The 16,509-nt window shown below is 43.0% G+C and overlaps 1 pseudogene; it reads right to left on the bottom strand.

Moving 5' to 3' along the window:
- Window positions 1-7,846: 7,846 nt before the first annotated feature.
- LOC139408015 (cilia- and flagella-associated protein 61-like) overlaps window positions 7,847-16,509 on the bottom strand; it is a 29,688-nt pseudogene continuing 21,025 nt past the window's right edge.

Genomic DNA, 16,509 nt, shown 5'->3' on the forward strand with positions numbered 1-16,509 from the left:
TTTTCACCGTCCCCTGTTATTGATTCGTTCTCTTCCCGAGATGCTTTTACCACGACATAGCTGCACTCTTTTTAAGGAGACATGATGACATTGTTCTCGCCCCTTGTTGCCTCATCCCCAACCAATCAGATGGAACCAACATCCCTATGGATTTGCGAGTGGGTGGGGAGGGTGGAGAGGTGGGCTTGGTTTCGGGTGGAAATGTAGGAGGATTTGCAGATTTCTAAACAGATGTACCTGAGTTTGTATTATATTACTATGTGCTCATTGCCCCCCTCCCCTCTCTCCCTATCCCGTTAAAGGCACACGCCGGGACCCTCCTTTTTTACGGTCTGATGAGTTTGTATAGAAATGCACACGTGCCTCGGCTTTGTGTCTCCTTTGGGGGGGGGGGGGGGGGGGGGGGGGGGGGGGCTCTGATCTGCCAAAAAGGAGACGTCCGTCACTACACAACAACCATCAGAATCTAAAATCCAAATTAGGTAGGGGTGCCTGATTAACGGACAATGACAAAGATTCAGGGGTTGGTGTTGTTTATTAGTAGGTCCTACTCAAAATATTATCTTCAGTGCAGACACGCACACACACAATGTTGAGTGGCATGTTTTAGTCTGCTTCAATTGCATCCATATGCAACCTTATTCGAGGCTAAACCGTTTCGGCAAATTATTTATTGGCAACCTATATTCAAACATGTTGTATAGATTAGGCTATCCCATAAAAACACACAAAGCCCAAACAAGCAAATATATATATATATATATATATATATATATATATATATATTTGCTTGTTTGGGCTTTGTGTGTTTTTATGGGTATATATATATTAAGCAGCGACAAAGAAACATTTTAAGGCATTCATAGCGACATGTGTTGGATACGACAGTTGAACTCGGGACATATGAAGCAGTCATTTTACGCATACATAATTAACAAAAGGGGTTTCCTGTTTTGCATTACAATGGCCGCGCTTGTGCAAGCTGTAGGCCTATACCGCTTGTGATTGAAAAGGAAATTGCACGGTAAAATGGGCCCCAAAAGCAATCTGGCCAAGAGATACTGTCGGCGCGTGCTGTGCGTAATCAGTGCAGTTTGGACAAAGCGGACGGTCTCTAAATGGGCCAAACCATGATTATCTCTCCGTTAAAACAGTCAAACTCAATTCCTTCAGGGTCAAATCATATCCCATCTCTAAAATATAGCTTAGGCTACCCACCACCATCGCGATGAATGAGAAGATTTGTCTAGTTTGGTAAATGCGACAAGATTTAATTCCATTGTGCCATAAACCACATGTCTAGCAAGTGTTTTCGTGTCTATTTCGATGACACACTGCTGACATAATTTCACCCAATAATATTTTATTTGTATGCAATGGAATTGGTTATTGGAATGGCCTAAACCTCACCCGTTGTTAATAGGCCTAAATATGTATAGGCTACAACAACAAACACTCGGTCAAAGTCATCTGAAATGGAACTACGTGAAATGATTAATGATCAATTCAGAAAAAGCAAATATGTCGAGGCAAAAGCTCCTTTGAGTATTAAGTGTAGGCCTTCGACAACATAATTATCAAATAGGCCTAATGAAATCACACAAATGAGCTACGAATTAAAACAATCACACACATCTGGAAGATTTAATTTAGTTAGGAAAAGGCTAGGCCCATATGATGCAAACAAAAAAAAATAATTGGAAAAACTCTTAAAGTGTTTGGAAAATGTTTATAGGTCTACATGGCCTTCCTCTGTAAAAATTGTTCACATTAAAACTGGCGAATCAAGATACGACACAATTCATTGGGTGTCATTGAGCCGTGTCATTTTATAAATTAATATATTCTCGTTCTCCCCATTAACGTTTATCTTACCGAGCTATGTGATAAACGCGTGAACGACCCAATACACTGAGGCGCGTGTGCGGTTATTTGTTTGGTGGCGTGTGCTGCGCAAAGAGAGGCAGTGAAGATTTCAGGCACATTACCATACAGCTGTAGAATATAGAACCCCCTCCTCGCCATCACACTTTCATCTCCAGCCCTAGGTCAGGTCCTTATCAGTCATTCCAATTACCTTTCCAGTCACAAATTCGAGTAAGCCTATTCAAGGCGAATTTCAGAAGGAAAAAAAACTGTTGACTTGTTGTGAGAAAGCTGAATTTGACAATTCCTTGTGACTTTATTTTTTTTAATTATTTTTTTATTTTTACTTAAAGAGAATATTTATTTTAGGATTCTGTTTTGTTTTCTCTGGGGTAGATGTAAATAGAAAATGCAAATCTGTCTCCCTCAAGTTAGTATGAAATGTTATGTTTATATGGTATATATTAATTTGGGGCAGCAGGGTAGCCTAGTGGTTAGAGAGTTGGACTAGTAACTGAAAGGTTGCAAGTTCAAATCCCCAAGCTGACAAGCTACAAATCTGTCGTTCTGCCCCCTTAGGCCGTCATTGAAAATAAGAATTTGTTCTTAACTGACAAAAAATTTATGGATATCCATAATCCATTTCATATGATACAGTATGTTACTAATTACGATTTGTATGATATGTTACGAATTGCAATTACTACAATATGTATGACATGTTACAAATTCATTTTTTGTGTGGCTAACGTTGGCTAGGCGTCAGGGTTAGCTAACATGCCAAATTGTCCTTGATGTGATTTGAACACACAACCTTTGGGTTGCTAAACGTTTGCGTTATACACCCACCCATCCCCAGACAAACATCCCACATTCAAACCTGCACTTGATTCCATTTCCTGCTCAAAGTCCGCAAAGTGATGATGATCATGTGATCATGATATGTTGCCAAGCACCATTTCTCCTTGAAATAACTACAAAACTATGCACGCACACAGGCACGCACCCAGATCGTATAGCTAAACACGTCCACACACACACACACACACACACACACACACACACACACACACACACACACACACACACACACACACACACACACACACACACACACACACACACACAGTTAGTGCTTCATCTAATAACCCCCAACAACAGCAGCAGCAACATGGTCAATCAATTATTTTACCGGTTCATGATGTGTTCAGTCAGCTCCAATAATGACATTGAGAGTGGCCTTATTCAGAGCCATGACAAGGTCCAGTGAAAAATCCAGATTTAATATGTGTTACAGAGCCTTATGACCACTGCAGGGTGGCTAAGCCATTGTCTCCTCCATAGAGCAGAAAAGCAGATTAGGGACCTGCATAAACAGATTAGACCCAGGGACAATGGCTCCTATATCTGGGGGTCGCTTGTGTTGAAACATCAGAAATGAGGTCACCCACACACAGATCTTCAAATTCTAGCCAACCAGGAAACACTGACAGGGGATAATATCTGAGAGAGCTGCCTACTTCAAGAGGCTGATTTATACAACTAATAAAGACAAGCATTGCTTTACGACTCCCTATACCATACTTGTCTGTAAACATTTTAAATGTAACTATATCTTTCCAGTGACCTGAACACCCCCACTTCCTCCCTCTCCTCTCTGTCATGTAAACAGCCCCAGCAGCTACCTGTAGAGGTCGTGAACCAGGCCTTCATCATACCGGGAACACAGGTGGTTGAGCAACAGCTCATGTTTTCCATAGAGACACATGTAGTTGGACACTGGGAGAGGCTTCAGTGACAAACAAGTGATGGTCTCCACCATGTCATACTGGTTCAGGTGCAGGTGGAAGTAGTTGCCAGTCTCTATGCGGCCAGTCAGGATCTCTCGGCCCTGGGAAAAATAGGACGGATCAGATAGATTCCCGTGTTGCTGTTAACAGCACAACTTGTATGAGAACTTCAAAAAATGATCCCTATCCTTTTCATATCTCTTACTAAAATGTTCCAATGATCAAAGTAATTGAGAGAGAAATCCTAGATCTTACTTTGCAAAAGGAGCAGTCGAATTACGTCACAAAGAGATATGCATACCGATGTGGAAAAAAATAATTGAGTCATGCACTTTCTAGTGAGCATTTTCTGGAGTGATGACGCTTCACCAACGGACAAATCCAACGGACAAATCTGGGTTTGGCGAATGCCAGGAGAACGCTACCTACCCGAATGCATAGTACCAACTGTAAAGTTTGGTAGAGGAGGAAAAATGGTCTGGGGCTGTTTTTCATGGTTTGGGCAAGGCCCCTTAGTTCCAGTGAAAGGAAATCTTAACTCTACAGCATACAATGACATTCTAGATTATTCTGTGCTTCCAACTTTGTGGCAACAGTTTGGGGAAGGCCCTTCCCTGTTTCAGCATGACAATGCCCCCGTGCACAAAGCGAGGTTCATACAGAAATGATTGAGTGGCTCAATGGAAGTCCCAGCAGCAATGTTCCAACATCTAGTGGAAAGCCTTCCTAGAAGAGTGGAAGTTGTTATAGCAGCAAAGGGGGGACCAACTCCATATTAATGCCCATGATTTTGGAATGAGATGTTTGACGAGCAGGTGTCCACATACTTATGGTCATGTAGTGTACCTAATTAGTTTAACATTCCCAAAAGCAAATTGTAATAATTAATAATAATATTAGTAATAATAATAAAACAAATAATAATACTGACAATAATAATAACTTGGAACTTAGTAACTTGATGAGCAATAAATAGTTACAGTATGCATTTTCAAATGAACAGAATTGTGTATGTGTGGATGACTACCACTGCGGAACAGAAAATGCTTTAGAATTAGCAGTGAAATGCCTGGTGATGATATTGAATTTCTACCACTAAAAAAATGTAAAAAGCTATTTCATTCATTCGAAAAAAGAGAAGTGATTGTCTTGTAAACACACTGCTTGACATAACCTTGTTTACCATGTGACTAACCTAATGCAGAATAGGTCAACGTTGTTTGATTATCAAACTGAGTAGCTCAGAGATTCCATTACCAGGGAACAATGGAACACTGTATAAAAATGTGGAATACAGTCTCCTGAACAGACGTTTGCATAACAGGGTAGACAATGTGCTAATGTGTGGTTTTCAATACAATCAACACAGTGACAGAAAAAAAGTACAATTAGTTCTAATCAGAATTATGACTCAATCAGGGCCTCGTATCCCAGAGCCTTTGTAGCATTAAGATAATTGTTCGAACCTTCTTACGATGTATCTTCAGTAGCTGCAGCATTTCCTAGAGCCTTTGTTAGTAACGTGGCTCTTAAAAACGCTCATCTTGACCACTCATAGAGCATCGTTAGATGTTTTTTTTTGTTGCCCTTCCTCGTCACATTAGTCACAGATATCCTCTAAACATAGCCTAAACATCTGGATTCTATCCGTCTGACAGTGACTGCCGATAACTTACAATAACAAGAATACAAAGTTGCTAAAGTATTTGAAATGGTTAAAAAACAAGTGAAGGATAAAATGATTCTTCAAATGAAAACTGAGATGACTCTATTAAAAGATACATGGGCCTATATCAGCTCTTTGAATCATATTGAAATCAATTTCATGTTCAATCAATTGAGTTCTATTTTGCGTCTAGGCTGTCTCTAATATTTCGCTCAATGTGTTCCATGATATAAGACAAAACAAATCGTCACATGCGCCGAATACATCAGATGTAGACCTTTAAGTGAAATGCTTACTTAAAAGCCCTTAACCAACAATGCAGTTTTAGGAAAAATACCACACAAAAAAAGTAAGAGATAAGAATAACAAATTATTAAAGTGCAGCAGTAAATAACAATAGCGGGGCGATATACAGAGGGTACCGGTACAGAGTCAATGTGCAGGGTCACGGTGTCGCGGTAATTGAGGTAATATGTACATGTAGGAAGAGTTATTAAAGTGACTATGCATAGATAATAAACAGAGAGTAGCAAATAGTCTGGGTAGCCGTTTGATTAGCTGTTCAGGAGTCTTATGGATTGGGGGTAGAAGCTATTTAGGAGCCTCTTGGACCTAGACCTGGCGCTCCAGTACCACTTGCCGTGCGGTAGCAGAGAGAACAGTCTATGACTAGGGTAGCTGGAGTCTTTGACAATTTTTAGGGCCTTCCTCTGACACCGCCTGGTATAGAGGTCCTGGATGGAAGGAAGCTTGGCTCCCGTGATGTGCTGGGCCGTACGCACTACCCTCAGTAGTGCCTTGCAGTCGGAGGCCGAGCAGTTGCCATACCAGGCAGTGATGCAACCCATCAGGATGCTCTCGATGGTGCAGCTGTAGAACCTTTTTTAGGATCTGAGGACCTGTGCCAAATATTTTCAGTCTCCTGAGGGGGAATAGGTTTTGTTGTGCCCTTTTCACGACTGTCTTGGTGTGCTTGGACCATGTTAGTTTGTTGGTGATGTGGGCACAGCTCTCCACCTGCTCCACTACAGCCCCGTCGATGAGAATGGGGGCGTGCTCTGCCCTCTTTTTCCTGTAGTCCACAATCATCTCCTTTGCCTTGATCACATTGAGGGAGAGGTTGTTGTCCTTGCACCACACGGTCAGGTCTTTGACCTCCTCCCTATAGGCTGTTTAATTGTTGTCGGTGATCAGGCCTACCACTGTTGTGTCATCAGCAAACTTAATGATGGTGTTGGAGTCGTGCCTGGCCGTGCAGTCATGAGTGAACAGGGAGTACAGGAGGGGGCTGAGCACGCACCCCTGAGGGGCCCCCGTGTTGAGGATCAGCATGGCGGATGTGCCGTTACCTACCCTTACCATGTGGGAGTGGCCCGTCAGGAAGTCCAGGATCCAGTTGCAGAGGGAGGTGTTTAGTCCCAGGGTCCTTAGCTTAGTGATTTGAGGGCATTATGGTGTTGAACGCTGAGCTGTTGTCAATGAATAGCATTCTCACATAGGTGTTCCTTTTGTCCAGGTGTGAAAGGGCAGTGTGGAGTGCAATAGAGATTGAATTATCTGTGGATCTGTTGGTGCGGTATGCAAATTGGAGTGGGTCTAGGGTTTCGGGGATAATGGTGTTGATGTCAAAACATTTCATGGCTACAGACATGAGTGCTACGGGTCGGTAGTCATACAGGCAGGTTACCTTTGTGTTCTTGGGCACAGGAACTATGGTGGTCTGCTTGAAATATGTTGGTATTACAGACTCAGACAGGGAGAGGTTGAAAATGTCAGTGAAGACACTTGCCAGTTGGTCAGTGCATGCTCAGAGTACACGTCCTGGTAATCCGTCAGGCCCTGCAGTCTTGTGAATGTTGACCTGTTTATAGATCTTACGTCAGCTGCGGAGATCGTGATCACACAGTCGTCCGGAACAGCTGATGCTCTCATGCATGTTTCAGTGTTACTAGCCTCGAAGCGAGCATAGAAGTTATTTAGCTCATCGGGTAGGCTCATTTCATTGGGCAGTTCTCACCTGTGCTTCCCTTTATAGTCTGTAATAGTTTTCAGGCCCTGCCACATCCGACGAGTGTCGAAGCCAGTATAGTATAGAAATGAGGTAAAACTGATTTAAGTTTCCCTGCATTAGAATCCCCGGCCACTAGGAGCGCCGCTTCTGGATGAGCATTTTCCTGTTTGCTCATGGTGGTATACAGCTCATTGAGTGCGGTTTTAGTGTCAGTATCGAATTGTGGTGGTATGTAGACAGCTACGAAAAATACAGTTGAAAACTATCTAGGTAGATAGTGTGGTCTACAGCTTATCATGAGATACTCTACCTCATGCGAGCAAAACCTTGAGACTCCCTTAGATATCGTGCACCAGCTGTTGTTTACATAAATGCATAGTCCCCCGCCCCGTATCTTGCCAGAGGCTGCTATTCTGTCCAATCTGCTGTACTGTCCAACATGTGCCCAATCTGTGATTTAATGCATTATTTTTGGATAAGCATCATAAGGCACTTGTTGGACGGCAGCAGGCCTTAAATCTTGGCCTGTGTGTAGTTGGTGATGAGGCAGTCCAGGTCGGCTGGAGGGTTGATGGCCAGTTCCAGGGTGAGGTCGAAGAAGGGCAGCAGAATAGCAGCCAGCTCCTGGTCCACCTCCCTGGAGTTGAATCTGGAGTGTGACCACCGGTCTGAGTGGTAGTGCCGGGGAAACTTGGTCAGATGCCCAACGGCACGGATGGTGGAGTCGCTGGTATGGAAGGTGGTGTCTATGACCAGTCGACCATCGTACACCAGACAGGCATCGTAGTCCACCCCATTGGAGGAGAGGTTCATGAAAACCCACAATAAATCAAGGATGTGAACAGTTTTACTAAATTTGTATCAAAACCCTTTTCTACCAGCTATTTTACACTGCTCATAAGAGGATGAAATCGACAATGAAAATGGACAATAAGAAAACAACAATGATTGAAGCACTTCGGAGAAAAAAGACCACAAAACCACTTTTGTACAATCCATTTTAGAGATCTCTTCAACAATTCACTGAATCAAGTATAAGGTTACTGCACCCTAGTCAGAGCCCCTCTTTTCTCTCAGAGCTGTTGAGTTGGACTTAAAGAGCACTCCAGCCTGAGAGGTTGACTGTCACTGGTGAAGGACATGAAGGTGATTGACTCAGGGCAGTGTCCGTCATTCATCTGGGCCAGAAAACAGTTGTGGTGAACATGGACCCCACTTGTCCAAGGCCTTCTCCACCATGTGGTTACTGAAGCAGGAGCTGGGGCTGCAGCTAGAGCCTTCATCAGTGGGCAAGTGGATACGAAAGCCTTCAACACCCAGGCTTAACAGAATCCTCACACAGGTGTACATGTCGATGGTGTTGCTGTGATGATGGTATTACCTGTCGCGCCAACATAAAAACTAGACATTCAAACAAAGAACAGAGATTGAATGAATAGTGAGCTTGATGCAATTTACAATCACAAAAAGAGGATTGATTGAAATCTTTCACAGCCAACCAAATTACTCAGACGCTACGTGGATGGGGAAGATCAGGTCACTTGGCAACAAGGGGGCAAGGCAACCAAACAAATACTGCCTAATCGTCCCCTTATCAGGGTGAGATGAGAGCAGCTATCCCAGTGACCTCTGAATTCTTACAGCTCAGCCTCTGTATGTAAGACATGCATTGGTGATGAAAACACAATTATGCTAATAATGACAGCAAAAGGAGGATCTAAATGAGTTTAGCCTCAGTGAATGGGTTCTTTGATGCACAGGCTTCGGAAGTGACAGCTTTCTGCTCGGGGTAGGCATTCTTACCCTTGGCGTATTATCCTCAATGGGAGGAACAACAATGGTTGCGTCCCAGTTGATTAGAGCTTGTGCCTGAATAAAGTCATTTATTTAAAATTACTTTGTAGAAACAGAAAGCAGTTTATTGAAGGCCCTCACTGTTTTCCAGTTATTTTCTGTGCCCCTGTCCATGGTGCTGAAGTGGATAGCTACAGCAAAGCCACTGCATAGTACAATACTGCACTTTAAATGCATGCTATATTTCTATGATTTCTATTCATTATTATTCCTCCTTCCTCTTTCTTATTCTTCAATTCCTTTCAATTTTTTTGAGAGGAAATAAGGAACAAATAGAATACAGTCATTTCCAAAACATTTTCATTCTGTCTATAACATTCAATTCGTAGTAACAGTAATTTGCATTTTGTAATGATATCCTCCATAATGAACAGATCCTCTAATTAGTGAATATAATAGGCTTAATCTGAATCACTGCACGTCTCATATTCCTTCAGAGGAAAAAGATTAATTCCACTTAATGACATCAGTCTTTTCATCAGCAGAAAACAGAAAACCTTTTCTCTGCCTACGTTCCAAATGGCACCCTATTCCCTTTATAGTGCACTACTTTTGACCAGGGCCCATAGGCTCTGGTCAAAAGTAGTGCACTATATAAGGAATAGATTACCATTTGGGACACAGCCTCTCAGAAATTAATGTCACCCTGTAAATGGAGAGAGATGGAGGAGGCAGACCTGGTTGAGAGAGATGAAAGATTTCCCCCTTCTCACTAATTACCGTTATTATTCATATCCTATTGAACAATGGCACATCAGTGGGAATTAATGTAAGGGGGTTATCATGCCTTTAGCACTTCCTACATACAGTACATACAGTGCATTCGGAAAGTATTCAGACGGCTTGACTTTTTCCACATTTTGTTACGTTACAGCCTTATTCTAAAATGGATTACATTCTTTCTTTCCCTCATCAATCTACACAAAATACTCCATAATGACAAAGCAAAAACAGGTTTTAGCAAATATATTAAAAGTCAAAACACTGAAATAGAACATTTACATAAGTAGTCAGACCCTTTACTCAGTACTTTGTTGAAGCACCTATGGCAGCGATTACAGCCTCGAGTCTTCTTGGGTATGACGCGACAAGCTAGGTACACCTGTATTAGAGAGGTTTTTCCCGTTCTTCTCTGCAGATCCTCTCAAGCTCTGGCAGGTTGGATGGGGAGCGTAGCTGCACAGCTATTTTAAGGTCTCTCCAGAGATGTTCGACCGGGTTCAAGTCCGAGCTCTGGCTGGGCCACTCAAGGACATTCAGAGACTTGTCCCGAGGCCCCTCTTGCATTGTCTTGGCTGTGTGCTTAGGGTCGTTGTCCTGTTGAACGGTGAACCTTCGCCCTAGTCTGAGGTTTTGAACGCTCTGGAGCAGGTTTTCATCAATAGTCTCTCTGTACTTTGCTCCGTTCATCTTTCCCTCAATCCTGACTAGTCTCCCCATCCCTGCCACTGAAAAACAACCCTACAGCATGATGCTGTCACCACTATGCTTCACCGTAGGGATGGTGCCAGGTTTCCTCCAGACATGACGCTTGGCATTCAGGCCAAAGAGTTCAATTTTGGTTTTATCAGACCAGAGAATCTTGTTTCTCATGGTCTGAGAGTCCTTTAGGTGTCTTTTGAAAAACTCCAAGCGGGCTGTCATGTGCCTTTTACTGAGGAGTGGCTTCCGTCTGGCCACTCTAACAGAAAGGCCTGATTGGTGGAGTGCTGCAGAGATGGTTGTCCATCTGGAAGGTTCTCCCATCTCCACAGATGAACTCTGGAGCTTTGTCAGAGTGACCATTAGTTCTTGGTCACCTCCCTGACCAAGGCCCTTCTCCCCTGATTGCTCAGTTTGGCCAGGTGGCCAGCTCTAGGAAGAGTCTTGGTGGGCCCAAACTTCTTCCATTTCAGAATGATGGAGGCCACTGTGTTCTTGGGGGACCTTCAATGCTGCAGAAATGTTTTGGTACCCTTCCCCAGATCTGTGTCTCGACACAATCCTGTCTCGGAGCTCTACGGACAACTTCTTTGACCTAAAAATGTATAAAAACCTGTTTTTACTTTTTCATTATGTGTAGATTGTGTGTAGATTGATGAGGACCATTTTTTATATAATCCATTTTAGTATAAGACCGTAACGTAACAAACTGTGGAAAAAGTCAAGGGGTCTGAATACTCTCAGGAGCTAGCCTGGTTACTAGTCTGTTTGTGCCACTCCTCAACATTTGCTTGGCATGACAAGGAGTGGCAAGGTCTGGAATGTTGGCACAAACAGACTGGTGCCCAGGCTACATTCATACCCTCCAGCTCTACAAAGTTCAGGTGAGGGTGAAGAGGTCTATCTACGGCGGGGCTAGGAGCTGGCTGTTGGGAGGAAGTTAGCTTATGTCCACACCAGCGGGACAGGGAACCTAGCAGGGATGAATCTAGAAATCCTCACAGCAATCATTCCACATTGTGCACGTAAAAAGAAAAAGCACAGTATGTCATCAGTACAGCATCAGGGCGTTAAGAAATGATGATGATTATGTCGAAATAACTTGCTCCACCTATAGAAACATAGGGCTCTATTTTCGTCCAAAAGCACGTTCGTTTTTTTAGTCATGAAAAAGCTAACGCTTTTGGCATTTTCCATCCAAACACCAGGTTTGGAAATTTACCTGTGTATCATCAGCTCACTTGAGCTGAGGTAGGAGGGGTGGCAATATTTGACGTTTGTCCTTAAAAACAAGCACAAACGTGACAATTTCATGCAGTGCTAATGGGGAGTTTGAAGACCCACAAAAAGCAGGTCCTAACAGTAAAGCGGTTGATAATGGTATCATGGATTTTGAGAGCGGAAGCGAAGCCTATCCAGCCTTGACACACAGTGCCCATTGAAGGAATGATGTGGTGAATCTCATATTTAGAATCTCATATTTAGAAACATAAAATAAGTATTTGTTTCCCCCCATTTTGTTTAATTGTTATTATTATTTTTTTTACAAATAATGAAGCATAGCCTACCCTCCCCTCATTTAAGGCTGGTTTAGCAGCATTGGTTTGTCTTTTTATCTTGTCCATTAGCTGAGTAGTCTATGAATAAAGGGGCTTTACCGAGAGGGCTTTGAAGTATTTTGGACATTTTTCCCCCTTTTTTTTATTATCCACAATTCACATAACTGTCATTTTGCTTGTTTTAAGTAGGCTATCCATCCCCATTTTCAAAGAGTGCCCCTCGTCTGATTACCAAAGACAAGCTCCTCCAAACTATTCAACCTATAATGCCACATCAACGGCATACTTTTTTGAGAATCTGCCTCACACATAGGCAATGATACAATTGACAGGAGCTAGTATTTCGATATAGACCTTGTGAATGTTATGCATAAAGAAATGTAGGCCTACAGTGCCGCGAGAGAAGCGGTATATGATATCGTGCTTCTGACCCAATCCTATTTAGAGATGTTGTTGTTTGTTTTTCATCTAATTTGATTAAAAAAACACTGATTATAAAGATTCACTGCCCATGGGTTTATAGACGGGTTGGTTGTTTCGTAACAAAACCGAAGCATGCTCAACTATCAGGCGGGGTTGGCTTAGACTGTTGACCGTCACGTAAACTATTTTGTCTCCAAACGTGTATTGAAAACAGAAATACATTTGCACCATGACCACTTGTTGCCTCTCCAATGCATCATTTAAGTTGTTGGGTTTTCTATATAGCTCATTTCTGCCATTTTAGCGTTGACATGACAAGAGTCAGAAAAAACACCTCAGAACAAGTCATGATATCAACAACACGATACAACGCGCAGAAACGAGCCACCTACGATTCCCCACATGACAGCTTCTTGTCGTTGCTGCTAGTTATCTGACGGTTCAGAATCACAACACCACGTGGCCTTCTGCCAACCCGTCTAAAGTGAGAATGTGCGTTGCTCGAATGCAATGCAATTTCATCTGCTATTTCTGGAGAAGTGCAAATCCGATCTGTGAGATGGTTCCATGAGGTTTATAAAAAACATCACATTTGCCAGCAGTGTAATGGAGAGCGGACATTCCCCATTTGTCTTTATATTGGATCTTTATCCAGCTTCTGAAAAGATGGGATGTGCGTAAAAACCCTCCGTAGTCTTAGTTGCCTTGTCTGTGTTACACGCCCACGGAGATCAATTGTGGTGCCTGTAACTGTATTCAGACATAGCCTATATAAAGCAAGTTCTTGTTTCGTCAGTAGCTTAGATCATTTAATCTTGATGATTGACTACGTTTGCCATGTCCCATGTCCAGGCGGCAGTTTACAGTAGGCCTAGCCCCTACGTCCGTGTGAATGCTATAGCCTATGTTTAACAATGTATTCCCATATGGAAGCAATGCAATTAGATCAATGTGGACTACAGACATGTTCAACATGATCAAATACGGGGAAGGCAATTTAACGAACTAGGCTATAACGGACTAGCATTTGAATTGGAATTGATGACAATGGAATACATATAAAAAGGTAAATACACAACTTGGAGCAACCACATATTTAGCCATGGAGCACGTTCTGATTGGCCAGCCTTGACACACCCACAACTTATTCATCAAAATCTAGTCCTTCAGCGCCACAGCCAGCTATTGCGCCCATCATTACTGTACGGTTGTGAAAATAGCAAAAATATTTCTGACACACCCCTGAACCCTATAACGCTACCACCAGCGCTAAGATTTACTATTGCGTTTTTAAAAAATAGAGCACAGCGTGCTTTTCACCTGACACTGTTACATAGTAGACCAGAAGTGTCAAACATCCGGCCACTAATTATCCCCTAAATGAAATATAGACAGTCAGGGAGCATAGAAAAGAAATACAAATATTGACATTAAGAGGACCATTTCTTTTGCAAATTTTGACAGCGAGGAAATGATCATTGCGGACCTCACTGAAGACCGAATGCGGCTCCTGGTACTGCTGACCTGTATAGAAGATGAGGTGATCATAGGGCTGCCCCCAGACACCAGCACGTGCTTGACTGCCCTGTCGATGCCCACCATCTTGCCCGTCACCACGTTGATCCAGGAGCGGAGAGATATGGGTATTGTCCCTGTCACAGTAGCCATGGCTGTGGGTAGTGGACAGGGCGAGTGGAGTTAGTCAGCTTGGCACAGTCTACAACAGATGTTCATTATGTAGCATGTTAAAAGCTTTTATAGAGCCTTCTGAAAGGTGTGTTTGACAGGCAGACACAGTATATATTCTGTGTCTGGGTATTATACATTTGTAGTACAGGCCATTTCTGTGTCCATGAGATCAAAATGATTCCCAAGCTCTGATTTCCATTGACATTGATGACGACAGTCTTCCATGTAGACCTTGAATGACAGTAAGGTAAGCTGCAGGTATCTCATCTTGTGGACAGGAATCTCATCTTTTCATTGGTGTAGTAGCCCGGGAAGCCTTGCGTGGAGATCAGAGTCATGTTATTGAACCTGCAGGTGTGGGCCTTGAGCAGGAAAGAAACACAATGATTTCTGGGAAGATGACCTTGCTTCTGACAACTCAGTGGCCTTCAGCCAGCCTAGGAATAATGCATAGATAGATGAACAATGTCCAGTGCAGAATTCGAGAACGTGTATTTTCTGAGAGATGATGACCTCATCACACCTTAACACAAATGGTCTTGCCCTGATGAACAAATGGGTGTATTTCGGCAACAGTTATCTCAGAGTTCCTGTTCCATTTTGTAGTAGCGGAAAAATCGAAATACTAGACATGCAGTACATTGGTTCAGGAAGAACAGAGGGAATCACAGAGATATGAGCTAAGGCTCTATCTGCAGTGTGTTGTTATTCTCTGAGAGCTGAGTGAGAGGGCGCAGATGCAACTGAATGCCTCCATCTAATGCCCTTATTGCATTTCATCTCCATCGGTATACATTAAAAATCCTTTATTTTCTAAGCCTCGTAGTACAAGCCCTTCCTTTGTTTGGTCTGCTTTTGTCCCCAGCTTGTAGTGTTCCTCTTATGCGTTTACTATCAGGAGTGTAAAAGGTCTCTTGTGATGTAAATGTCCTCCTTTGTTCCGTGCCAAATGGACATTATTCTCATTGGTAATACAACAGAGAAAGCCTCAATGGTGCTGAGTGAAAAGGAGATGTACACTGGGCTGAGCCATGTCATGTCAAGCTTTAGATCGCCTGCAAGTCTGCTGCCTGTCTCTGGGAGGGAAAGTGATAGATCTGGTCTAAGTTGCACATTTGTGAATGAAGTGGGGGGGGAAAAAAACACCTTTTCATGCAACACAAACAGAGGTGTCAACACAATACTTATTACGACCCTTTAATGTCAATAGATTTTAACACTCGGTTTGATGTGTAGAATAAATAACTCAACCATGGTCTTTGTTCACAATGGCAGCCTAATCCAGTGTGTTCCTTTTCAGTCAGTCAACTTCGGTGCCACATACTATGGGGTACCACATGCCATGTTCGCACTCTCGCGGCTTCGGTTGAAGGATCTACTGTCACGCCCGCCAAAGGTCAATGAATTCCTCACCTCGCTGTGAGCCCCGCCTTCCACAGGTGGGAACAGTGAGGCTCGGATTCATTACTTTAATTACACCTCAGTGTGCACACTACTAAAACAAGCAATTGGAACACGAGACTGTTTTACGTTGCGCCTACTAAATTGTCCCTTAGTTGGCGTGCTCAGCCAACTGGAAGTTGTGTGCTGAAGTTTGTATGGTTCTCAAAAGTCTCCTAATAACGAACAATTAGTTATTCTTTGTAATTGATTGGCCTGGCTATAGCAATAAGTAAGATGGCTAACGTACCTGAAACGACGAAAGCTAACTAGCCGGGTTTGTTTTTTTATTTGTATTTAACCCTTATTTTACGAGGTAAGATGACTGAACAAATTATCATTTACAGAAACGACCTGGGGAATCGTTACAGGGGAGAGGGGGGGGGGGGGGGGGATGAATGAGCCAATTGTAAACTGGGGATGATTAACAACAATGTCCCAATCAATTCAAAGATACTCACGTTGATTGTCTTGTATGGCTCGGTGCATGCTCAGGCTGCCATCGCTCAAATCAGTTTGTGTGCAAGACTAGGGGACGGCTGGCAATGTTCCCTTACTAATCCGTGGCACAGGTTCTCTTCACAATAGTGTAACATTCTTTAGGGGGCTTTGTGTTTTCCGGTAGTGACTTCCTCTCCCGCATGCACGTACCTCGTCCGAGTTGCGGGACGCAGGTTCTCTGCTGCCAATGACTGGAACGAATAGCAAAAATCTCCCTCTATAACTTTAAGCATCAGCTGTCAGAGCAGCTTAACGATCACTGTACCTGTACACAGCCAATCTGTAAAT

The sequence above is a fragment of the Oncorhynchus clarkii genome, chromosome 4 (assembly GCF_045791955.1).
Source record: "Oncorhynchus clarkii lewisi isolate Uvic-CL-2024 chromosome 4, UVic_Ocla_1.0, whole genome shotgun sequence".
Lineage (NCBI taxonomy): Eukaryota > Metazoa > Chordata > Actinopteri > Salmoniformes > Salmonidae > Oncorhynchus > Oncorhynchus clarkii.